A 25801-nucleotide genomic window follows, 5' to 3' on the forward strand; every position below is an offset into this window, starting at 1 on the left:
TTTTTATTAGCAATTTGTCACTGTATATTAAGGATTTAAGGCCCTTTCTGGTTTAAGATAGCTTTCGGTTTCTACATTAAACACAGCTTTTCCTTGATAATGCAAGATTTTTCAAAGATTTGGTAAGATTGTTAATTCTGCAAATACTTTCTCATTCATTAAGCAATTGTTTATTGTTCAAAATGTTGCTTTTATTACTCAAGGAATACATAATCCAGAATCCTACTGTCATGGGTCATGACCAATTGCAGCATAGGTTAATAGCTCATGTGATAACTTTCAATCAATTCTGAATTCTGCAGATAGCCAATGTAAAGATGCCAGCACAGTGGTAGAGTTCTGTGTCTAGGTTTGGTCTGTACTCTTGGCCTGGCAGTGAGTTTGCCATCCTCCAAATGTATTTCCAAATGTTTTGGTGTAACAGAAATCTTTGCCGAATTTGTTGCCTAACACACCACAAGCATCTGTCCTTTAGCTTCCCAAGTCCTTCAGGCTATTAGAGTGCAGTTCATGATGACCTGCTCTTTGGAAGGTCAGAGCTAATCATTTTTTCTAATGGACTGCTATATTTGCAGTTTTATGTAACATACAAAAAAATAATCCCAACAGTGTAGTTTCTCTGTGTGAGGATATAACTTACATAAACAGCAGTTTTTATTCACTCTTCCATTTTGTTGCCTGCCCGGTTATTATTTTAATAATACTGCACTAGACACCATGAAAAAAAGTTGATAGTTATGCCATCCTTTTCATAAGCATTCTTGTACCACAATACAATATTCCCCAAAGTAACATGGGTGTAATTGTTAATATTTACCATGGGAGCTGTATGCTATTACCTACTGATTTAATACAGTATTGAAACAAATAGGCCTATATGAATGTATGTTTTCTGTATTTTATACCCCAATACTTATGTTTTGATCAAAGTGTAAGATGTCTTCGGTATCCCAGAAATTGGGGGTTGTATTCCACTTTGTGTACAACTGACTAAGTGCCAGTAAGGCTGAGTGTGGCGAAATGGGTTTTGGGAAATGCTACAGTCAATTTGCACCAGTTTCCCTGTCACTGCTAGGGTGCCTGGCATTAACAATGGTATCTGCCTGCCATCTGAATTCTCTGAGCTCTTCTGCTTAGACTGGGCTCACAGTGCAAAAATAAGTGGATGTCTTGACAGTCTGCATGTCAGAGGACAGGTGTATGTTCTCCTTGTCATTCCCAGGCTGTTGCAGCAGTGAGTATGGGTCAATAATAATTGGCTGTTTCAAACTGGATTGTGGAACAAGGGGAAAATTATTACTTAAAATAAATAAACAGTAATTAAAAAAATGGATTCAGTCATAGTTTATTGACCAATAAAGTGCATATAAAAGAACTTGACACTTTATGGAAATGGTTCCATAAACAGATCGGGGGTAACAATTATGTAATTCCTGGGTCTTAAGTCACCTTTTCTTGCATTGAAAGGATACTGTTACTGTTAACTGGTAAATATCCAGCAGCAGACATGATTTCAAAAGGTAATTGATGGGCAGGGTCTGAAGCCACCCATCAGTATGATGGGCAGCTAGAAACCTTGCCTGTCACTAACAAGAGTGAGTGAGTGTGCTTGTAGTACAGCTCTCAAATATACTTAGTCATTGCCAATTGAACGAGTGAGTGATATGGCTGGCTGTTTTTTTCAAAGTAACTTTGAGGAATCTGGAATTCTACAAAACCAAATGCTTATTGATCCTGCAAGGAAATGGAAAATTGTCAGACCCACCTACCTACCTTTGTACCTCAGTCTTAAGAATTTAGTATATTTGTTTTGATAGGTTTTTGTTTTTCTGCCACTAAATGCAGTAACAAGTGATGACCAAATTGGACATGTTGATGGCTGAGGTTGAAAAGAAGTTGGTGACTTTTTGAAAATGATTGGTAATAAGCTGGACTTTATATGCTCATATTTTTGTTTGTGGGGAATGGGTGGGCTTTCATAGGGAGGGGAGTGTTCGACAGTAGCGTTTGTTTCTGTTTAGGTATAATTGTATTAAATGTTTACATGTTTGTCTGCTTAGTATGGTGGGTTTACAGACGTCCAGTTTTCAGTCTACATAATTTTTTTAACGTTTTCTATGTGCATGCCTGTATTATATCAGACACAGCTGTAGAATATTTGAGTTTCAAATGTAATATCATAAAACAAATTATTACAATTAGCTTTTTCTGGGAGGGGGGTCGGTTTCATAGAATTGAACAGACATTTTGTGCTGTGACCAGTACTTCACTTATAGTTCATTTAAAACATAGTAGATTTATATATTTATTTTGTGAATAATTTAGAATGCATACTCTCTTGTGGGCTGTGTGACTTTGTCTTAGCAGTTTAGATCATGTGCTACCTAATGGTTTAAGCATATTGATGTCTCAAACAGTGACTGTAAATGGCTTGCATAAGGATATCAGGGGACCATACTTAAACCCTGGGGACTATCTTTCTGTTCGATTCGTATAACCATGTCCATGTGCTGTAGTCCCTATGTGTTCCTTCCTTTCATCAGCTTGCTGAATTGTGCACAGAGCGAGACTGCACTTCAGAACTGACCCACTTTCAAGCCCAGCAACACGTGCTGAGCTGCACTGATACCTTGAGACTACCATGTTGCTAGATTCCCACTTCTACAGGGCGTCCACATTGCTGGTGTGTGTGCACCTTTCACAGCAGGGCACACAGGAGAAGAACAATGAGGAAATACCAGAGTATCCTTTAAATTGGGAAGCCACTCTGGCAGACTTACAGAATTAGGCGCTACTTGGAGGAAAGGGTGCAATTTGAGAGGCAGGTTGTTGTGTAGCACTGATGTGTGCTCTTTGCCCTTCAGAAGCTATCCTTATTGTTTAGGGTAGTGGGCATGAGAGAGGAACGTCCAAGCATAAGAAATTATGGAAAATTGAGATGGAGTAAGGGTTAGGGTTCGAAAGGAAATCGAAAAATAGAGCCCTAACCCTAGCAATGACTCGGTTGTTGTGTACGGTTGTAGCTGACAATATAATCTCTAAGAGGTCACAAAGGATTATAGATTTATTGTTAACTGTTCACGTTGTGATTTTTAAAGGCACTGAGCTTGCAAACCTGTGGGGAAAAAAAAAAATCTAAAAAGGGGAATCGACAGTTTTGCAATTTGTTCTTCTCTCATATGTATTGCCTCTTTTAGGAGTACAGGGATTATCAAGGTGTTAACAAGCCCTGAAAATGGAGTCTGAATGACATTAACTATTTTTATTTGTATCTCTCTGGTCCTGCATTGCAGCATTTGTTTGTGTCGTGCCTGGGAGATTGAGCGGTGTGCTGTTTTGGATATTTTTTATTTTTTATATTCCTTTCGGCTCTGAAATTACAAGATGGCCGTCCTTTTAATAAAATCCCTATGTGGTACAACTGAAAATGTAATATTTCTGTGACTCTAAAACACTGTGTGCCAAGTGCATTCTGCTATTGACACCATTCCGTTCTGACATGGTTTTGTTTTGTTTCCCTTCTCATTTTTTCCTATAGGTTTTTGAATGGATTGTGTGACCCAGCATTGATAAATCTGGATTTGGATCAGTTGCAGCATTCGAGTCTGAATGCAGTTCAACATATAACGTTGCTTTGTCTTCGGGGGGAGTCGGAGGTTGTGGCTCAGGGGACCTATCAGCAGGCGCTCCCAATGAGGAACAGCCACTGCCATTGAGATCTGGGGGCCTTTCAAGGTAACTACTTTCTGACAACACATCCGACGTCTGCTTTATTTAGCCCTCTTGGAAAAAACGGTAACAGAAGTTGATAGTTGCTGTGCTAGGCTGGCCAACAGAGCCGTTTCAGAAGATGGCGGGTCCAAGTGCAGCAGCACACAAAAGGAGGGGTGGGGGGGAGAAGAGAGGGGAAAAAAAGAAAACTGTTCTAGACAGTTAAATCAATAGCTCTGTGCTGCCTTTGAAACACAGGCACATTTGTGGCTCAGACAACCAAAACACTACATCAGGGAGTATTGGGTAGGAGGGGTGAAAACTTAAGAAAAATTGGAGAAGTAATGTCTACAGAATGGAAGAATTGGGGCTGTTCCTAGCTTGTCTCTTTCCATTTCTTTTAAGTCACTGTAGGGGAAAAACACGTGCTGGTCTTCACTGGGGAAAAAAGTTACGTGGCTTTTTCTCAACTATCAAGTATCCATGACAGAAAATTACAGTTTGATTCATAATTGTGGAAGACAAAGCTGGAGATTGCTTTGAAGAATTTCATTTTTCTTTTTCTTTTTTTTTTTTTAATTCTTACACAATTTAGTTAATGTTCTTAAAAACCCCAAGGTGACCCTCAAATAATTTCTGCACCATTGGAGTACATCTCAAATGGCCTGCGGAGCAAGGGAGAAGAATGTTTGTAAACAAAACTTTAAATATCCCTACCTGTTTCTTTCTATGTATGTGTATTTCTTAATCTCTCGCCCCAGAGCTGTTAAACACGTTCTAAAGGCAAGGCTTGCCACTTCACAGAAGGATTTAAAAAAACGAGTCTGCCAATTGAATTCTGGAGCTAGGAGGGGATGCTGTCTTTCTCCACCCCTCAACAGACTTCTCTGTCAGATGGGCAGTGTGTGGCAGGCCTGTTAGCAGCCTGTGCATCCTGTGGATAGACAGAAGGCCTCAGTCTGCAGGGCTGGTAATCCCATACATTCACATGCAGTGGATTTATTACTGACAATAGAGAAGGGCAAGGCAGAATTACAGTGAGAAACAGCCTAGATGCTGAGTCTCCAGTGGACTAGCCACTTGGGGAGGGGAAGACTGAGTAGAGGACAATTTGCTCAGTGCTTAGGTGCATTTTCAAACTCTTCCACCAGAAATACGCACTGAAAACTGTCACCTGTCCAATCTGTAGCCTGCTGTTGAAAGCAACTGAGTGAAGAAGTGCATGTTTTCCTTGTAAGGCCTGCCCGCGACACAGGCTGAAATGGGGGCACGAATGCTGGCTCTTGTTGAGAGAGAGGCATCAGGTTCCGTCAGTGAGATTGCCTGTCTGTGGTTGTTCTGAAGCAGGCTGCCTTGCTTTGTTAGTTTCCAAGGCTAATGAACTTCCTAAAAGCAGGTGGAATCTTCAAGGGTGTGTTTTGTCTGCTGGGTTTCAACCAACACCAACAACAACAACAACAACAACAACCACAACAGTTTTTTTTAGCAGTTTGTTTTGCTTTGCCTGGGCTCCCAATGCAACACACCTGTTTCTAACCTGTCACAGGTTGTGTGTCTGCAGTTCGTGGCATAATCCACTAAGAGCAAGCATCCTTTTTTTTCCCCAGCCTTTGATGTAACCTAGCTGTTCACATGGGCCATGCAGCTTGTGCTCTATGGTATTTAGGGCTAATGTTGTGAATGTGAGGTTACACTAACCCTTTTTTCTTCATAACTTGTGCTTCACAACATATGTGGCCTGCCACGTTCTTTTGCAAAATGAGGTATATTGTTCAGTAACAAACTGTGCCAGCTGTTCTTTCTGGTATCTCCGTAAAAGCATTGTTAAAACTGACAAATGGGAGTAAAGCTGGATTGTAGCTGGATGTGAAGGTCTGGTCAGTTATACCACCTTTCTCACCTGGGTTCCAAGTGTTTTTCTTGGTTAGTGAAGATATTACTCTCTATCTAAAATAAGTAAACTGATCTTATAAACTCAGCAAAAAAAGAAACGTCCCTTTTTCAGGACAATGTATTTTAAAGATTAATTTAGTAAAAATCCAAATAAATACAGATCTTTATTATAAAGGGTTTAAAGAATGTTTTCCATGCTTGTTCAATGAACCATAAACAATTAATGAACATGCACCTGTGGAACGGTCATTAAGACACTAACAGCTTACAGACGGTAGGCAATTAAGGTCACAGTTGTAAAAACTTAGGGCACTAAAGAGACCTTTCTAGTGACTCTGAAAAACACCAAAAGAAAGATGCACAGGGCCCCTGCTCACCTGTGTGAACGTGCCTTAGGCTGGTTGCAAGGAGGCATAAGGACTGCAGATGTGGCCAGAGCAATAAAATGCAATGTCCGTACTGTGAGACAGCACTACAGGGAGACAGGAAGGACAGCTGATCGTCCTCGCAGTGGCAGACCACGTGTAATAACACCTGCACAGGATCGGTATATCCAAATATCACACCTGCGGGTAGGGCTGGGCCACTGGCGGAGTACTGGACACCCCTGACATCTGATTGGCCACCACGGGTGCTACCCCAAAATTTCATTTGCTACTGGCAGCTTGATGCTGATTGACATCTCATTTCAACTCTTGCTGAAAGAAGCATTTATTTTGACGTTTGGAGGCGCATTTTTCAAATCGAGGACGAGGAAGAGAGAGATTAACGTCGGTTGCGAGATACAGAATAATAATAATAATAACATACAGAAGAAGAAGAGACAATATTTCCAAAGCAAATCAAGCTCTTTTACGAAAGTTGAATCACTGTGTAATACCCCGTTTCCACTGGCCCACGTTTAGCTGCACCTCAGCGTGGCCGTGCCGTGCTGGGGGGTTTCCACTAGGGCTCAGCTGCACCCTCCGCCTGTGCCCGAACTAGTTTCAGGCGGCACAGTTTCATATTTTCGTATTCATTTTTATATGATCAATTGCATGAAGAATCGTATATTTTAATTATATTTGTAATCCCTCGTTATCACTATAACTATATGTTAATGATAATCCAAATATAGACGCTTTACCGACTGCAGAAATACAAACCCTACAACCTTACAAAACTTAGCGATTAATACAACTGATCTGTTCATTACGGTGTCAAAGGTGTTTTTTAAAGGAATCCCATTCACAATCAGATCTGATGCCCCGCGATGTTATTGATGTGACTCTTATTTTGCACATTGATAAAGCTGCAGGTATACAGAGAAAACATGCCAACACTGAATTTGTGGGAAAACTGTTCCAGTTATGGATCCTAATTTATATACACATGTATGAGTTTTGCTTAAGAAACTGGCTGTGACTGTCATACTGTATATTTCATATAGATATGTAGTGGCTACACGGACAGATTTAAACCCAGGGCAATGTATTTAATGATGCAACGCAGTTCATTCTCACAGATAAATAATAAGGGCGAATATGTAGGATACTTAAATTAAGCTATATTTTGTCAATGTTAATTGGATCATGATACAGGGAGAAGTAACATGGTTATTTACATTGCACTGGTAAACAAAATAAACTAGATGAAATGTTAAGTGATGTAATTTGTTTTATATATTGTTTCAATGTGTCCCAGTTTCTACTTTTGAATATCTTGTATAACTTATACTATAAGACTGTGTTAGATATCGTAAAAACGTTTCAGCCCAAAGTGTATTGCACTGTAATGTTAGCGGTATTTCAGCCTCCAGTTTAAAACACTAAATCCCAGAATGCCGAGCGTCACAGATGCGGTTTGACCTTTCGTGTCTCAGTCTCTTCCTAGGGCAACTGTACCTCACGGCAATTGAGTGGAAACACTGCCGGGCATAATTTAGGTGCACAGATACGGCACGGCCACGCTGAGGTGCAGCTGAACGTGGGTTACACACAAATTTTCTGTCATGGTCTATGGACCCCCTGAAGTAGCCTTGGCCACCCCATATATAAAACTCTACTTCCGCCACTGGGCTGGGCGGTATACAGTAGAAAACTATATACTGGTATTCATTTATGGACCGGTTTGGACTTTTACTATAGTTTTCTTTAATTAAATAATTTACTAATTACCGCATGCCCGTAGACAGGGGGGGTTCGGGTAGTTTGAACGACCCCCCCCCCCCCACTGCCAAAGGTCCAGAATTTAAGTCAGTGTTTTTCTATTCATTAATATCATGCTTTACAGGAGTATTACATGTGCAGCAACTGACATTATGCACTCATAGCAAAATCTGTGAGGTCAACGACATCTAGCTGGATAGTGAGTATGGGGCGAAAAGAGCAGGAGAGACGGAAGAGAAAGCAGGCAGCACCATCATTGTCGCATATGTTCAAAAAGACTGCCAAACAGGGTAAGGTTGTTATATTTACTACCTAACCTAACAGTTGAGATAGCTAGCACGTAGCTAGCGTTAGCTAACAGTCGTCAACCCCACAGGAGCAGAAGGTAGCTAATGTGACTGTCAGGATTACGCAAAAACTACAAGACCGATTTTCACAAAACTCAGTGGAGGGGTGTAGCATGGGTCAAGGAAGAACACAGTAAATTCTGACCATTATCCGTTCAGTGGAACTAGCTAGCTACAGTGACCGATTCAGAAGGTTTTTAACCTGAATATGTGTGATGTGTTCCTCTGTGTTGACGCTCCATTCACGTGTGTGTGTGTGTGTATGTGTTTGGACTGAAAAAGGTGGTACATGATCTTGGTAAGCAATTTGACAACATTGTAGTAGATATATTAGTTGCATCAAAAAGCGTGCTCGTTAAGATACCTGCAGACAAGCTAATCCAGCACAAATTAGTGCATAAAAAGTCACCAAAATGAAGTATTTGAACCTCATAATTCAATACAAATTGAGGGGAAAAACTGCAAAAAGGTCCACTTTTTGAGAAAAAGACCCCCCCCCATCCACTAAGCTGGCTACGGGCCTGTACCATGTCATTTACTCATATCTATCAGCTACCAATAAACTTGATCGCGTTCACGTATTACACAACTTGCTGCGCCGGCTGCTTGAGACTGTGCTGTCTGACATGAGACGCATCTGATCAAAGAACGCCGATGTAACGCAGATCTGCACGGCTGCACCAATGGGATCGTTTGGATCCTGCTGATCTGCACAGAACTGCTCAAGTCTGTGCTACAAGAATGCGACCACCTTCACAAACCCTGCAGAAATCGATGTAATTGTACGACTTAATTTGTTATTGTTTTTATATTGTTTTAGTATTAAAAAATGGAATTGCCAATAATTTAACAACTTAATTTTTGTGCATCATAGATTTACATTCTATTTTATGAAATAATTGATGTAGTAATAAAGCATTGACAATGCTAAAGTGTCGATCTAGAATTCTATATCTGGTTTTGACAGTGCTCTTCACAGCTTCATTGTATAATGAAAGTTGACATCTGCCTCCGCTAACAAGGGTGCAGTAGTAGTTTTCATTCAGCTTAACACGTCCCTCTTGATTTCTGCATAATCTTGTCTCACAACCACCGCTCGCCTCCCGCAGCAGCTTCTCAGATCTGTGCTGGGCTGTGTCATTCTGTGCCGATTTCTGTGGGTGGGGCTTAGTGGCGTCACGCAGAAACGCTCCAAGAATGCACATCTCTGAATCTCTGTGCAAAACTGTGATTCTCGAACATGACCGTTGTTTTGTTCTGCCTCAGCCAAATATTGAAAATAAATTCCATGTGTGTTGCGTGTTGACATAAACAATCAAACGTGATCAATGCACAATCAATGAAGACGAGGCTGACACAGAACAAGGTCAGGTGTCCTATTATTTTTGCTTTATGAACAGTATAAAATGGCCATTAAAAAATACCGTCATACAGTCAAAAATGTGAAAAATACTGTGATAATGTATTTTGGCCATATCGCCCAGCCCTACCTGCGGGACAGGTACAGGATGGCAACAACAACTGCCCGAATTACAGCAGGAACGCACAATCCTTCCATCAATGCTCAGATAGTCCGCAATAGGCTGAGAGAGGCTGGACTGAAGGCTTGTGGGCCTGTTGTAAGGCAGGTCCTTATCAGACATCAACGACAACAACGTCGCCTATGGGCACAAACGTTCTGTGCGTGATTTCCTGCAAGACAGGAATGTTCTGCCATGGCCAGCGAAGAGCCTGGATCTCAATCCCATTGAGCACGTCTGGGACCTGTTGGATTGGAGGGTGAGGGCTAAGGCCATTCCCCCCAGAAATGTCTGGGAACTTGCAAGTGCCTTGGTGGAAGAGTGGGGTAACATCTCACAGCAAGAACTGGCAAATCTGGTGCAGTCCATGAGGAGGAGATGCACTGCAGTATTTAATGCAGCTGGTGGCTACACCAGATACTGACTGTTACTTTTGATTTTGACCCCCCCCCTTTGTTCAGGGAGACATTATTCAATTTCTGTTAGTCACATGTCTGTGAAACTTGTTCAGTTTTTCTTAGTTGTAGAATCTTATGTTCATACAAATATTTACACGTTAAGTTTGCTGAAAATAAAAGCAGTTGAAAGTGAGAGGACATTTCTTTTTTCCTGAGTATATGTAGCCATGTTAAAAAGTATCTTCCATCAGTGCTGCTCTTAGTTGTAATTAATTTAGTTTTTCTTCAGAAATGCGTTTCCCAGAGAAGGTGCACCGTATTGCCAAAGATTAATTACTGATGATTCAGTGATTAAATTAGGTTTCATAATAATGATCCAAAACTGGCAATGACATAAACTGACCTTATCAGCAAATAGTCACAATCCATAACTCTTTAAATAAAAGCTCCTAGTTCTGTCTGAATCCAAACATGTACTACAGCAGGAGTTGTAAGTATTTTTTAAATAATGCATTTATTTATTTATTGGCAGACCCTCTTATCCAGGGCATCTTACAGTTTACACACACACTACAAACGTGCAGTAATACAAAATTCAATTTAAGCATTACAAAGAGCTGCAGTATAATCAATACAAATCACAGTGTAAGAATTTCCTCTTAGTACCGAAGGAGCTTTGATAAGTACAGGCAAACTCTTGTGCATAGCCCTCAGAATTATGCCCCAGAACACATTGTGGAATAATGCATACTATATTATACTATAACAAACAAGGAAACTGAGCTATGAGTAGTGAATGTTTTTTTTGGTACTGCTAAGACCATAAGCCTCTCTGTCTGTTAAATAAGACCAGATCTGGCTTTCAACTGATCATGATATACATACAGTTAATTAATTCCAGGCTCGTTAACAGTATTCTCATTTACACAAATCACATATGTATGTAGTGCATTTGCTAGTACTGCAGTTTTCTTGGTGCGTTACAAACTGCTTTCTAGCCATGTGCTTTCTTGCAGTGGAAATATTGAGCCATCGCTCATTAATTTGTCTAGTTAGTATAATTTAGTTGTAGTTTGCAAGCAGTAAGTGCTTGTGTGTGCCTTAAGGGCAATGGTAAAGCCAGTATTGAAGCTCATTTGGGACAGAGAAAATTGGATTTAAAACCTCAGTGACTGTGTCAAGCTAGATACCCAGATTCCACAATCACCAAAAGAAAGCTATAAACCCACAAAGTTTAGACTTTTCCTTAAAAGTACACCAACCATTTTTCTTCATCATGGTTGATGCTTCTTATAATTTCAGTGGGTTTGTCTCCTAAGTTGCTTTCTGTCCCCAAGTCTGTTTGTGTTAAGCTTCAACAGCATAATAGAGGGTGGTGGTGAGGGGGTGGGGGGTTTATCTTGAGCAGTGCTGTGAAAAAGTGAGCTGTTGAGAAGGGAGGGCTCTTCCTGTCAACTGTTCAGCTTCAAAGTGAGGGAACTCAGATTGTACTGGAGGGACATGGGCACTGCATCTGTTCTGGATCCTTGACTGTCAGCACAGGAAAACCCCTCCATTCATACTGGGGCCCTGATAACATTCCCACGTTGGCGTTGGCAGTGAGGAAAAGTAGAAATCCTGGCCCCATGGTTGATTTGGACTGAAGACCACAAATCACACACTCTTCTCAATGCCAACATTACAATCCTTTGTATAACCATTATACCTCATATTAGAGTCTGGTATACCCAAGATGCATGCTTTATTCATGCTGCAAATTAACTTGAACAAGGAGGTTGATCCTTATTTTCTGTAGGAGATTGTCAGGGAATAAAACCTATTCCGTATTATTATTATGTATTAGAAACAACATGTTTCACTAGGTGAGATACCTGTTGGAATTCACATGATTTTCTTTTGCTGCTGTGTGTTGTGTGCAGTCAATACAACATTAAGTAACAAGATTGTTTGGTAACCAGGCCTCAAACAGAACATGATAAACAATCTTTTCAGGGTTCAGATAGACTCGCCTTGTCTTGTTGCTCATCTTCTGCAGTCTTCTGTCTGGACCGAGAGACCAGATTTGATGCTTTTGAGTGTGTAGCTGTGGGTATATTTGATAAATTCTTGGTCTGCAATTTTGCAATTCTCCAGGTGTCTCTTGGTGTGTTCTATCAAATCCCAAATGAACGGTTACCATCTGAGAGTTCATGTAATTCATGTTCTATTTGCATTACCCAGATTGATAGATCGGGAACACGGGTAGAAGCAGTGAAGACTGGCCTATCAAAGAGCACAAAGTAGACCGCTGGATGAAACAGGAAGGGGTCTGTCTGTACCTGAAAGAGTAGTAATAAATGGCAATTGTTTTCTCGTACTATATATTTTTTGGGATTATTGAGGGTATGCATGCTTAAAGGTAGGGTATGCAATCTTTTCCAGAATTTTTGTTTGTTATACTGGTTGAAAGTCTCTTCACATCCTGATAGCAATCAATAATTTAAGTGGTCTAAATATAAAAAAAAATATATATATATATCTTCTGTGGAAAGGACAGGACTGAAAAAGGATCGACCAATCATTGCATTCGGTCCGAATGTAATGATAGGATGTCCTTCCTGTCTGTCAATCTATACTTGCATACCGCCGCGCAACTTGTTGGCGCAGACAATCACACGTCATCAGCGTGGCAACCTTGACGCTGTGCAGAGCGAGCGCGAGAATGGAAGGCGAGCCGCAGCTACTATTTTAAAAAACGTAATAACCGTAAATAAGATGTTTACATTTGTTATTATTGTAATGTCTAACCTATGAATGAGACGTGCGGTCATCTGAAACTGTTGTGATAGATTCCACTTACACGTCTCTCCTCCTGGCGCTGAGACTGTGCTCTGTGTGTGTGCGCGCATGTGTGATAGAGGGGGCGTGGCTTTGGAGACGCTCTGAAGCGAGGGCGGCTCTGTGCTTTCAAAACAAGCTGCGAACTGCTGCCTCTCAGGATTGCACACCCTAGCTTTAAGCCTGTGCATTGGGCATGGAAGTAGTAGGACATGCTCTCTAATTGAACAGTATTGTATCCTAAGGAGTCAGCTATTTCTTACTTAGGATGTCCTCGGATAGTATTACACCTTTTTCTTATCAGACCACTAAGTGTGAGTTTGTTCTCATATACAGTACAATACAATATAATCTAAAGTTTTGTGACAAAATTAAACCCAGTGTTTTTTCACATAGTATATATAAATATCTGAGTATGTATATTTATCTTTTCATGCACAAGACTTAATTCTGACCAATTTATTTTCCTACCTACTGGACAAAAATAAGGCAGGACTATTTTGTTCATAGTTGTACTTAATGTTTTGCTAACTGGGCATTTTTTTCCATCCAAAGGCCTCCACTTTGCCAAGATAATGTAACCTAATGCCAGTTTAATGCACAGACAACATAACACCATGCCAGTTTTCAGAGTGCCAGCGCAGTGCCAGGCCAATAAAAAACAATGCCAATGTAACAGCATGCCAGTTCATTGCTATGCCAGTGCAATACCATGCCAGTGCTTGAATGTGCCAGAATATTAACAGGGAGATTTAATGGTGTGTCATTCTAATGGAATTTTAAGTATATTGGCAATCTAGGGTAATCCAAGGACAGGATATAGCTCATATTTTCTGTGAATGTTATTATTAGGTATCAGGGAAAGGCCTTACTGAGCTCCAGTATGTCGTAAGCAAAGGCAGATTTTGTAGCAAAAGGTGATGAAGTGACTCCCTGGCTTAGGATAAAAAAAAATGCTGCTCTGAAATTGAAATGTCGTATTCGAAAGTCAATTACATACTTACTTTTGGATTGGATTTTTCAAATCAAAACGGCAGCAATACCATTTAGATAATATCTGTTGACTGTTCCATTTTCTGTTGACCTGCTGCGCAGTTGTTAAAAAAAACAAAACTTTTTTTTTGCAGTCGGCTGATCCTGACAGCTAAAACTGTACCTTTTGATCCTCACGGTCCTCCGTTCAAAAACGGAATGAAAAAAATAAAATGGGACGCACACTTCTGTATTTCTATCTTAATACCAATCTATTTTTGTATTTTGTTTTCTTGTTCACATGAACAATAACGTCTGCACTGACAAATAACTCCAAAAATATCTGTTTACTGTTACAGAAGTTCATCCAACCATTTCAACAATTGATAAAATTATTCATGTACATAGAAGAGAGAGTCAACCAGTTTGAGCCACACACCTCTTCCCCAGGATGTTTGTTGTTTTTATTTGTAATTTACTTAAAAAATAGCATTAGGAAACTAACTGAAATCTGACGCACTCACTTGTACATTTTCTGTACAATTCCATCGACTAGTTTGTTTTTAATGTCGAAGTTTGGAAAAAGTCATTTCACAGAGATAGGTGGATGCAAAATAAGTCAGATTAACCAATGTAATTTGGGTGCGATGGCAGTGAATGGTTGTCGGATCCCCTCATGGATTTTGTGCGTCTCGTCTTGAGTTTTTACCAGTTCGACTCTTTATCCAGGGGGACGTGGCCCACAGTTGGGGACCTCTGCTGTAAACCAAAACCATTCACTCTGAGCAATTGTGACTAATACACAATTAAACGGATGCTTTCACAAGGTTTAAATGTACCCATTTGACTTCCACTGCATGAAAGCAAAAACAAAACTACAACCCTCATTTTTTACACATACATACCCAATCAAAGGTGCACATGGGGTGTAATGCATTTCAATTAGACTGTTTTTGAATTTTGGATATCGACAGTAAATCATTTCAGTCTAATCGTACAGATTGATAATTCCAGTAAAACACAATTGATGGTATTTGGTGATGTTTGTTTCCCCCCCACCCCAAATCTCCATAATGTTTGAAACATTTGGTCAAGTGAATTGGAGCATTTATTATTCAGGATCTATGTTAGGTGATGAAAAAATCTGTTTCTGAGTATTCCATTTTGTATTATTCTTATAGTAATAATAAAAGGCATGACCACTCTTGGTTACATTCACTCATGCTACAGTTAGCCAATTCTTTAAACTGGTGTAGTTTCAATAAGTATGTAGCAAAGGTGTTGAAGGCAGTGTTGGTAGGGATCAATTTCAATTTCACCATCAATATAAATTAGGCATTTAAACTAACTTCTGCACAATGTAGTCGCAAATCTATTAGCCCAAGCTCTGTCTCGGTGGAACAAGTGAATGTCCGTTTTAGAGTCCGCTCCGCCTAATAGACTTGCATACTGCTAATGATTTGTCCTCTTATAACCCCCCTAGCCCCTGTATTAAGCCGCTGTAGCACTCTTCATTGGCTGTATTTTAAAGGATCACTCTCGGTGCGAGTCTCCCACACTGTAGCCCAGCAAGATGCATATATAGGTAGTATGGCTTTTAAGTACTTAAGAGGAGGGGGAAAAAAGTTTTCAGTAGGAAATGCCTACTGTTTTTCATGACTAGCAATTATTTAGTTTCAGTGATTTTGCAGTCCTCCCCAGTTGAATAAACATTTTTCAAATCAACAAATGTATAGGGTGATTCAGTGCATGTGTGCTTTTGTTATAACTGAATGTCATTTGTCATTTCTTATGACTGGCTATGAATTGAGTTTCTTGTGTTAATTTGCATAATTTACAAAACCACACTTTCTTTTATTGTGAGGCATATTGTACACTGCTTGTGTACCTTACCTGTAATCCAGTCACCTAAATGGATACTTATTCAATGTTATAAACCAACTAATGTAATGGGGTTACTGAGGGCTGCAACCTCCGAATGGAACATCCATGTATACCATAATTTTAATAACTTAAAATGATTAAAGTGATTAAAGTCCACGGCCTTGATAACCATGGTGCTTTGTGTTATTCATTTTTTTCCAGTGGCTCTTGGTCTTTTTTCCCCCTCTTTTACTTTTGGTAATCACATCTAACCTATCCTAGTAGAAAACAAACCCATGTTAAAACATTTAATTCCTGTTCAACTGGCGATGGCATGTGGGAGAGCAGACATGCATGAACATTCGCAGGCAGTTTTTAATGTCATCTCATTGTAATGGAATGTTAACTATGAAGTCAATTTTTGGTATTTCAAGGGAAAGTCTTCAAATTTTTTCAGTTGGTACTACTTACTGACAATCATATGCAGCACCCAAGTTTTCACAGTGTAACTTGGGAGTAGTTGTGATGCAGGTCAAAGACTGCCTGCATTTGCTTGCACAATGAAATAAGCTTAATAATGAAATAACTTTGAGTAGGTTTTGGTCCTTGTTTTTTCCCCCATCAAGTAGAGAGAGGGTTAAAATGGATCTGATTCTCAGGAATAACAAATTTGCAAATCATTTGCTTCTCATTAGGTATGAAAAAGCACCCAAGCTAGTCTGACGTTGTTACTTTGCTTAGTAATATGATCCTTGTGACCAGACTGTAATAGTTATTTCTAGAACTAATTGGCATTTGAGCAAACCTCATTGAAAATGAATATGGGGAATGCAGTTAAACTGTCATGATATCTTCAGATTGTGTATTAAACTATTTGCCTGGATAGTAAACATTCTGTGCCTACAAATTTAAATTGCTTTGCCCTTCGCATGAGCTTTTTTTTTTAACTACAGCAGAATCTACAATCAAATAGTTTTTCTGTTAAAGCATTCACATTGACTGATGCTAAAATTTTAATTTAGATCAGTTTTCTTTTATCTTCCTTATCAATTGGCAAGACTTCAAATCTTTGTAGCTTCTCAGACTAAAGACGCCCATCAACTATAAAATTAAAAATAAAAATGTATGTGGTGAAGTTATTTGGTTGTTTGCCTTTTTATCTTTATTATAAAGGAATAACTGATGGGTTTCCTATGTATTTAATAAGCACACTGGAACAATAATGGGTTTCGCATTGTTGGAGTTTTTCTGTGTAGAGAGAAATAAAAAGCTTGTTGGAGAAACTGAAAGCTGTGAGTTTCAGACACTTTCATCCGCTGGATTGTCAGCTACTTAAAACAAACAAGCAGGCTGATAGACAACATACGAACGGTCACAGTTAGTCCTGAGCAAAAATGCCAATCAGGGGAGACGTTTCTGGTTTTAAAATAAATAAAAATTGGACGTTAAACATAGCTATACTGGAATGCTCTTTATATAAGGACTTACTTTGTAAAGGCTTTTGCTGCCATTCACCATTCATAACGTCTAACTCTGTGTGGTGCTTTATGGCAGAGCTGTGGCAAGTCAAAAGGAAATTTAAGCTTCATATGGAAACAATAGAAACCCAGTGTACTGCAGTGACAGTCCACATTTTCCCACAATGCTTTGAGCAGCTGGGAGACGTTTGCACAGCATGAGGGATGGAATGTATCCTGAGGTTCATCGCCAGGCAGCAGCGCCTGTAGGCCTTGCTGACAACAGCAAGAGATTGTAGAGTGCTACTTTCAAACCATGAAAACATGAGAAATCTCGCTTAACGGTATTGGCTCGAGACATTAGTATTCTGTCTGAACAAGTTGTGTGCGTTTCTGAGCAGTATTAAACAGTCACCACTGCATTCAATCATCACAAAGTGTAGCACCAAATGAAGATGCTTCTGCTATCTTAATACACACATGTTTTGTGTTGCAAGTGTAGGGCTATACCTTAAATGTTCACACTGAAGCTCTGTGTTGAGATCAAAAAGATCTCAACTTCAAAATATTCTGGCTAACGTTTTAGTTCCACGTCTTGATATTTTACTGACTCTACACTCTTCTTTATAACTGTCAAGTATCACAAAGCAAGCAATTTGACAGTGTTTATGGAGTTTGAAGTTTGTCGGTAGTATCAGTCACTTCCTGCGGTTTTTCTGAAGTAAGGTAAGCATTTCGCCGCACAGAACGTGACTTGGTTGCAGCTTTTTTTTCACCGGTTACAGTACAGGTCTAGAATGGCTGCTTTGTTGATAGTGTTGCGTTTTTACAATGTCTTCTGTCATTTTGTATTTTTTGCCATAATTGTTTGTGATTAAAATGTGTTTTAGAGAATCTGTAAATTAAATTGAATATATTTTACACTTGTATTTGAATGCAGTGTATTTTATTTGGAAAAGTTCCAGATTGTCAACATCAGGTTTAATTGATCATTGATATTTTATGAATTTACAGTGATATTTTAAGGTTAATATAAACACAAATGTATACTTGAGAAAGTAACTTTTATTGCAATAAGGATTTGAATACTGATTCAGTCATGTTTGTTTGTAAACTAGTTTGTACCATGATTGTTATGGAAGTAAATAGAAAACAATACTGAACATCCAGGTGGAATGACATTTTAATATAATGTGAAGACTATTAAATTACTTATTTAAATTCCTTTTATTTTATTTTTTTAAATAAATATAAGTAACTGAGATACTTTTTTCCCTCAATGTAGGTATTTGATCCCCTGCTGATTTTGTAAGTTTGCCCACTGACAAAGAAATGATCAGTCTATAATTTTAATGTTAGGTGTATTTTAACAGTGAGAGACAGAATAACAACAAAAAAATCCAGAAAAACACATTTCAAAAAAGTTATAAATTGATTTGCATGTGTGTTTTGGGTCATTGTCATGCTGGAATACCCTTCCACGACCCATTTTCAATGCCCTGGCTGAGGGAAGGAGGTTCTCGCCCATTTGACGGTACATGGCCCTGTCCATCGTCCCTTTGATGCGGTGCAGTTGTCCTGTCCCCTTAGCAGAAAAACACCCCCAAAGCATAATGTTTCCACCTCCATGTTTGACGGTGGGGATGGTGTTCTTGGGGTCATTCCTCCTCCTCCAAACATGGCGAGTTGAGTTGATGTCAAAGAGCTCGATTTTTGGTCTCATCTGACCACAACACTTTCACCCAGTTCTCCTCTGAATCATTCTTGCGGGTGCTGCAGGATTTCAGTCCTTCACGGCGTAGTGTTACCAATTGTTTTCTTGGTGACTATGGTCACAGCTGCCTTGAGATCATTAACAAGATCCTCCCGTGTAGTTCTGGGCTGATTCCTCACCGTTCTCATGATCATTGAAACTCCACGAGGTGAGATCTTGCATGGAGCCCCAGAGCGAGGGAGACTGACAGTTATTTTGTGTTTCTTCCATTTGCGAATAATCGCACCAACTGTTGTTACCTTCTCACCAAGCTGCTTGGCGATGGTCTTGTAGCCCATTCCAGCCTTGTGTAGGTCTACAATCTTGTCCCTGACATCCTTGGACAGCTCTTTGGTCTTGGCCATGGTGGAGAGTTTGGAATCTGATTGATTGATTGCTTCTGTGGACAGGTGTCTTTTATACAGGTAACGAGCTGAGATTAGAAGCACTCCCTTTAAGAGAGTGCTCCTAATCTCAGCTCGTTACCTGTATAAAAGACACCTGGGAGCCAGAAATCTTGCTGATTTGATAGGGGATCAAATACTTATTTCCCTCATTAACATGCAAATCAATGTATAACTTTTTTTGAAATGCGTTTTTCTGGATTTTTTTGTTATTCTGTCTCTCACTGTTAAAATACACCTACCATTAAAATTATAGACTGATCATTTCTTTGTCAGTGGGCAAACGTTATAAATCAGCAGGGGATGAAATACATTTTTCCCTCACTGTACATGGGGTTTGATTGCACTATCAAAGGGTTACACGATGGTACTGTGGTTAGTGCTGCTGTTCAGTTTTGGCCTTGAGTGGCTGCATGTGTGGGGTTTGCATGGCCTCCTTGTGGCTATGTGGGTTTTCTCTGGGTGCTCCAGTTTCCTCCCGCATCCCAAAAATATGCTGCTTACGCTGACTGGCTACTCTAAATTGCGCTGTAGTTGTCCAAGTGTGATGTGTATGTGTGTGTTAGTTACTGATATCCCTACTAAGGCCTGGCGTCCCATCAGAGGTGTATCCTGCCTTGCATCCTATGTCCACTGGGTTAGGCCCGGACTCAAGGTGAATCTGTACTGGATGAAGTGGATGGATGGTATTGATTATGGATGCTTTCTTTAAATGTTACATAAAGTTAGTGTGATCTAAATGTGATGTGGAGATTTCAGCGACAGAATGGTCTTGTTTTCATGAACACCTTGAAGAGACTTGCTATTCTTTTGTGTTTGGATATGAGCTGAATTGCTGAACAGCTGTAGAACTGCTGAAGTAACTAGATTATTATTATTATTATTATTTTGTCATTTAGCTGACACTCTTATCCAGGGCGACTTACATTTGTACCAATTTATACAGCTGGAGCAATCTAAGTGAAGTACCTTGCTCAAGGGTACAACAACACTGTCCCACCCAGGATTTGAACCCACAACCTTCCAGTCATGAGTCCAGAGCCCTAACCACTATTATTATGTATTGAGAACTTTCTGTGCTTTGTCAGATCATGATTTAGATTACACATACAGTCTCTTTGTGACATCTCCTATCTTCTTGCAAGTGTTTTGCTGCACATTTGTAGATTTTTAGATATGTAAAAAAAATTGGAGATGGAACTCAAGTTTGTGCTCCATTTCTTGCAAGCACTAAACAGACCAGACACAAACATAATGTTCAGGAATTAATTTTAATATGCCAGTGCTTTGTATAATTTAAGCATTTGGACTGCAAGCTCTGTTCCCCATCTTCATTTTGAGATTTCTGTATATTCATGTATTATAGATTGTCTTTTTCTCTCTGTGTGGAATTAAGGATTTGGAATGGTCAATTTAAATACAATTTTTTTTTTTACAAACTTGCTATATTTTTCACTCAGAAAATAAAATTAAAAATGCTAAGTGTGGGAAGAAAATGCAGAATGCACTGCCTTGTGGAGAATTTAGAATCTAGCCTAGTTTGTATTTTAGTATTCTGAGCTGAACTGAGCATGGGTTTAGTTTCTCTTGGTTTGTGGGTGAACTTTAGCAGGATATGCCTAAATGTGATCTGTAATAATGACAATAATAAAAGTTATTAAACAAATGGAATAGGATTTGAAATAAATGCTTACAAGAAATTGTGTAACACAATTTGTAGCACTTTTGCCAGAAAAACTGATCTGTGAAAAGACTCCTAGCCATGATGATGTATTTTTGAATAAAAGAGTCTGAATAGGGCTGTGCGATATGTCGATATATATCGTGTGATGATAGAAAAACGTCTATCGTTTTATATTATGCTCTATCGTTGATATCATAGTGTCGCAAATTCCACTCTTTATGGCAGTATTTTTCATCATTCGGACGACGCTTTGCGTTCTCCCCGGTTCTTCCACACGTGCCTGATGCAGGCAAGAAATGTGCATCAAGAAACACAGACAGACATGGGCTGGGTCCCAAATCGCACACTTGTTCCCTTCCCTTGTGGGGTGGAAGTACTACGGTGGCCATCTTAAGGGCTGTCCCAAACCCTTAGGGAGCCAGTGAAGGGAGCCTAATCGAGCCGTTTGTGCCCTTCAATGCTCCCTTCGACGGAGTGTACAAAAGAGCACCATATGCGGAAGTGTTTTAGCGCTGAAGTCCCAGAACTCTTTGCGTTAAAGGCGGAGACACTCAACTGGGAGAATATAGCAGCGGCGGGTGTATATAAATGTAATGTTAGCTAGAAAGTTGTAGAAATTGTTAAATTATGTATCAAGGAAATAATGCATAGATAGATAAAATAAAATGATTATATAATCATGATTTAAATATACGATTAGAAAGTTAAACCAAAAAATGTTTTGGGAACTAATTACTGAAGTAGTATCATATAAAACTAGGAGGTGACTGATATTAACGAACAGTGTATTTCAAAATTATTATTATTATAATTAAATACAAATACAAGAAGACTGCGTAGGTACTTTTTCAGACAAAGGCAAAGGCGCTGAATGCTGACGCTGAAGTGTGTCCCATTGAGCGCTTTTAGTTTCATCCTCCACCCTCCTCACTCAAGTGCACACTGTGACGTAAGCACAACGTCACGCAAAGTGTACACTTGTCGAAGGGTGTCGGGAGCAAGTGTGCGATTTGGGACGCACGGAGGAGAGTGAACTCGCACAGAATAACCACAATAACCAAAAGACACTTTTGCCACACTTGGACGCACGTTGCGCCCCGCTCTCGTCGCCGGGCTAAACTCTATCTGCAAGCACCCCCCACCCCGCCCTAATTTAGATTACTATTATTTAATTTTAAACAAATTATATCAAAGCTGGTTTGCATTTTAATAGTCATTTTCTTTTTTATTATGACGGTGAAGTGGTACAACAGCTTATTATTATTATTATTATTATTATTATTATTATTATTATAACTATTTTGTATGAACACGTGCTGTACAGGTAAGTAGAATCGAGACGCGACAGTCAGAGAAGAAATGCCCCTGTCCAGCAGATGTAAGTGCCCCACTATAAACCCAGATGTGGTAAATCTACCTGAATCTATACCTTTTACAGCGCATGTGTTGCGTGATTACTATTGTTATTGTTGTTATGTGACAGTAAATCATACTGTGTATTTCTGTACATATTTATCCCATAACAACATAACACATGTAATAGTAATTACACAACACTTGCGCTGTAATGTGTTGCATTCTGCATATATTTACCATGACAGCCTGCATGTGGTATTTTTTAGTTTTGCATATTTAATGATTAAATAAAGACTTGTTATTTAAATGTCTTTGGTCTTATTTTGTAGCTTGATTGGATAAAAACAAGAAATATCGAGAGAGATTTTGTGTATCGCCCAAAATGTCGAGATATTATTTTTAAGTCATATTGCCTAACCCTGGTCCTGAAGCAGTTTATGTAATGTGTTACTAGGTGATGCCAGAACAATGTTGAAATCCAAACCACATCTCATTGTAACAAAAAAAACAACACATACATATATAATTAAGGTTCATCTTATTTTGTTGCAACAGTTTCCTGGCGTTGTTTTCTTAAAAAGAGCCTTATTGTTTCGGAATGTCTTGTTTGTTCTTGCCTACACTTTTCTTATATTATTGCTTAAACACTGTAATGGATCTAATACACGCAACAAGGAATACAACCAACTAAACTACCATCTCCTAATCAGATGCTTCTTAAAGCGTCGAAAGGTTTCATCATGGTGAATGATTAAAAACAAAATAAAGCATCTAGCATGTATGTCAAGCAGACCCAGGGGTGTCGCTAGACCCTATTTAGGGTGTCTTCAGCCCCCCTGAATTTTCTCTCCGCTACCCTAAAAATAATACAATAAAAGAATCCAAGAATTAAGAAGTAACTCCACAAAACACTGACAGCAAGCCCCCCTGCCGCTCTGACACTGGGAAAAAAAACAACATCAGCACTCCCCCCACCCCCCCGATCCTGGAAACCGTTTCGAAGCCCAACTAAAACTTGAAGTCTAGAAACGCCCCTGAGCAGACCCTATTAATAACAATCACCATAGAGGAATGCTCTAATTGTATGGGGTTTACAGAGCTATATTGATGCATTTCCTTTTTTTGTGTAGTTGATGATGATAATGAGAAACACAATGACATTTTGGAAGGATGTCTGTTTTAATACAACAAATCCCCTGTCTATCTATGATGTAGCTGTAAATCCCAGGTGAGACTTGCCTCCTCAATTGCCTGGGAGATTGCGTTGCTCTAAGCTGGATTAGGTTGGATCCTCTGGGGCCCTGGGTGCCACGACGCAACGCGACCCTAGAGCTTACTTCTGTGGCTCACAATCCGGGTGTTAATATAGAGTTCACTTTATTATGTACAGACCTTCCAACCGCACATTCAAGTCTGCCATTCACCACTGGCCCTCTCGGCTGTGGCTCTTGCTGAAACCAAAAGCAGATGTGGCAGTTAATGGTTTCGTTTTTCATTTTCTGACGACCCCCCCATCCCAGTCATTTGGTTCAGCATGAGAACCGTTTTTTGTATTTGCTTGTATTATGTGCATGTTGGTTGTATTTATTTGTGATGCTTGTCATCATTCCGTCTGCTTCCTCTTTGTTGGAGAAGGCTGCTTAAATCTATGTAAAAAACTTTCCAAATTAGTGATTTAATCCTGGTACTGGTACTAATGTCTATAATGTCAAAGTGAAAAATATAATCTGCAGATTGTCTAAATCAATTACAAATACAAAAGCTAAAATAATTGAATGCATTTTCTGTGTTGATCAGTGGCAAAAACTCCTGACTTAAATCCATTCTGATTTAATGTTGTAATGCCATGAAATGTGGAAAAGTCCAAGGGGGGTGAATACTTTTGAGAGCCACTGTATAAAAAAAGTAGTACTCTTCTGTATGGAAACTATTTGATCACAACATTTGGTTATATAGGGTGACTTGTGCATTATATGATCTCTTTAATGACAGTCAAGTTTACAGGACAATGCCACAGGACGATGCCAGTTTGACTTGGGTTTTGGTGAGACCCCTCTCCAACTCCATTACGTGTTGTCACCATTGTTGGTTTCTTTAACTGTCTCATAGGATCTGCAAAATATTCATTAAGAATGTATTAATTTGTTTTGTTTTTCTACATGCAGTAGTTTTCACTTTGTAAATATGTGGTTTAATTGCAGTTTTAGGTTGTTGGCTATTCATTGATATGGAGCAAATCCTAAATATTTTATTTAACCGATACCAAATAGTTGAGTAGCTGGATCATTCATCTCTCTTTTAGGCCTGTATGTTTTAATTGGCTTTTTAATTCCTATCCCAAAATTATTCCTTTTTGAAAATCTGTAGTGCAAGAGAACCGTTTCTATTTTCAGTCTCAAAGTAGTCCTCAATAGGCATTATGGGTGTGCTGTTTGTCTATGAACTCACCACATTTTCAGAATTGCCGACTACTTCCCCGAGGCCATTGCTTTCCTGACATTTTTATAGCGCAGTCTAAGGATGCTAGACTTGAACCAAAACGGACAATTGTATTAACGCAAAATGAAAACATTCCTTACAATAATAAGATACAACCAACACAATCCAAGAATATGTGGTATGTTGGGTTGTAATACACTTGTAATACAATCAAACAGTCAGGTTGCAATCTTCGTGATAGAGCCGCTTTGTGGATTTTCTGTCAGGCAGCTGAACACTCCCACAGTGGAAAAGTCTGTAATTGGTAATGATGCATAGCCTCTCACTCTTTTTGGAGCAGAACTGGGGTCAATTACAAATGTAGCAGCATAATTCTCTTAACAATTACGATGGAGGTGTGCCAAAGTACAACAGTTGTACTTGAACCATAGAAGAGCTCTATAAATACAATTGTTATTAAGAATGACATAATGTAATGTATAGCTGATCAAGAAATAGTTTAATTACTTTATATATTTACTGATATGACATATATATTTTAGGTATGACACATACACCGATCAGCCATAACTTTATGACCACTGACAGGTGAAGTGAATAACACTGATAATCTCGTTATCATGGCACCTGTCAGTGGGTGGGATATATTAGGCAGCAATTGAACATTTTGTCCTCAAAGTTGAAGTGTTAGAAGCAGGAAAAATGGGCAAGCGTAAGGATCTGAGCGACTTTGACAAGGGCCAAATTGTGATGGCTAGACGACTGGGTCAGAGCATCTCCAAAACTGCAGCTCTTGTGGGGTGTTCCTGGTCTGCAGTGGTCAGTATCTATCAAAAGTGGTCCAAGGAAGGAAAAGCGGTGAACCGGCGACAGGGTCATGCGCGGCCAAGGCTCATTGATGCACGTGGGGAGCGAAGGCTGGCCTGTGTGTTCCGATCCAACAGACCGGACAGCTACTGTAGCTCAAATTGCTGAAAAAGTTAATGCTGGTTCTGATAGAAAGGTGTCAGAACACACAGTGCAGTCTTGGTGCCAGATAC

General features: G+C 39.4%; 1 protein-coding gene across 5 annotated transcripts in view; it reads left to right on the forward strand.

Moving 5' to 3' along the window:
- Nucleotides 1-25801, forward strand: part of bcl9 (BCL9 transcription coactivator) — a 195230-nt gene that overhangs the window by 108644 nt on the left and 60785 nt on the right. For all 5 annotated transcript variants that reach the window (XM_066707025.1, XM_066707027.1, XM_066707028.1 and 2 more), the window contains exon 2: nucleotides 3539-3735. The gene's annotated coding sequence lies outside the window, so the exon portion shown is untranslated. The remainder of the gene's footprint in view (nucleotides 1-3538; nucleotides 3736-25801) is intronic.

The sequence above is a fragment of the Amia ocellicauda genome, chromosome 6, assembly GCF_036373705.1.
Source record: "Amia ocellicauda isolate fAmiCal2 chromosome 6, fAmiCal2.hap1, whole genome shotgun sequence".
Classification (NCBI taxonomy): Eukaryota; Metazoa; Chordata; class Actinopteri; order Amiiformes; family Amiidae; genus Amia; species Amia ocellicauda.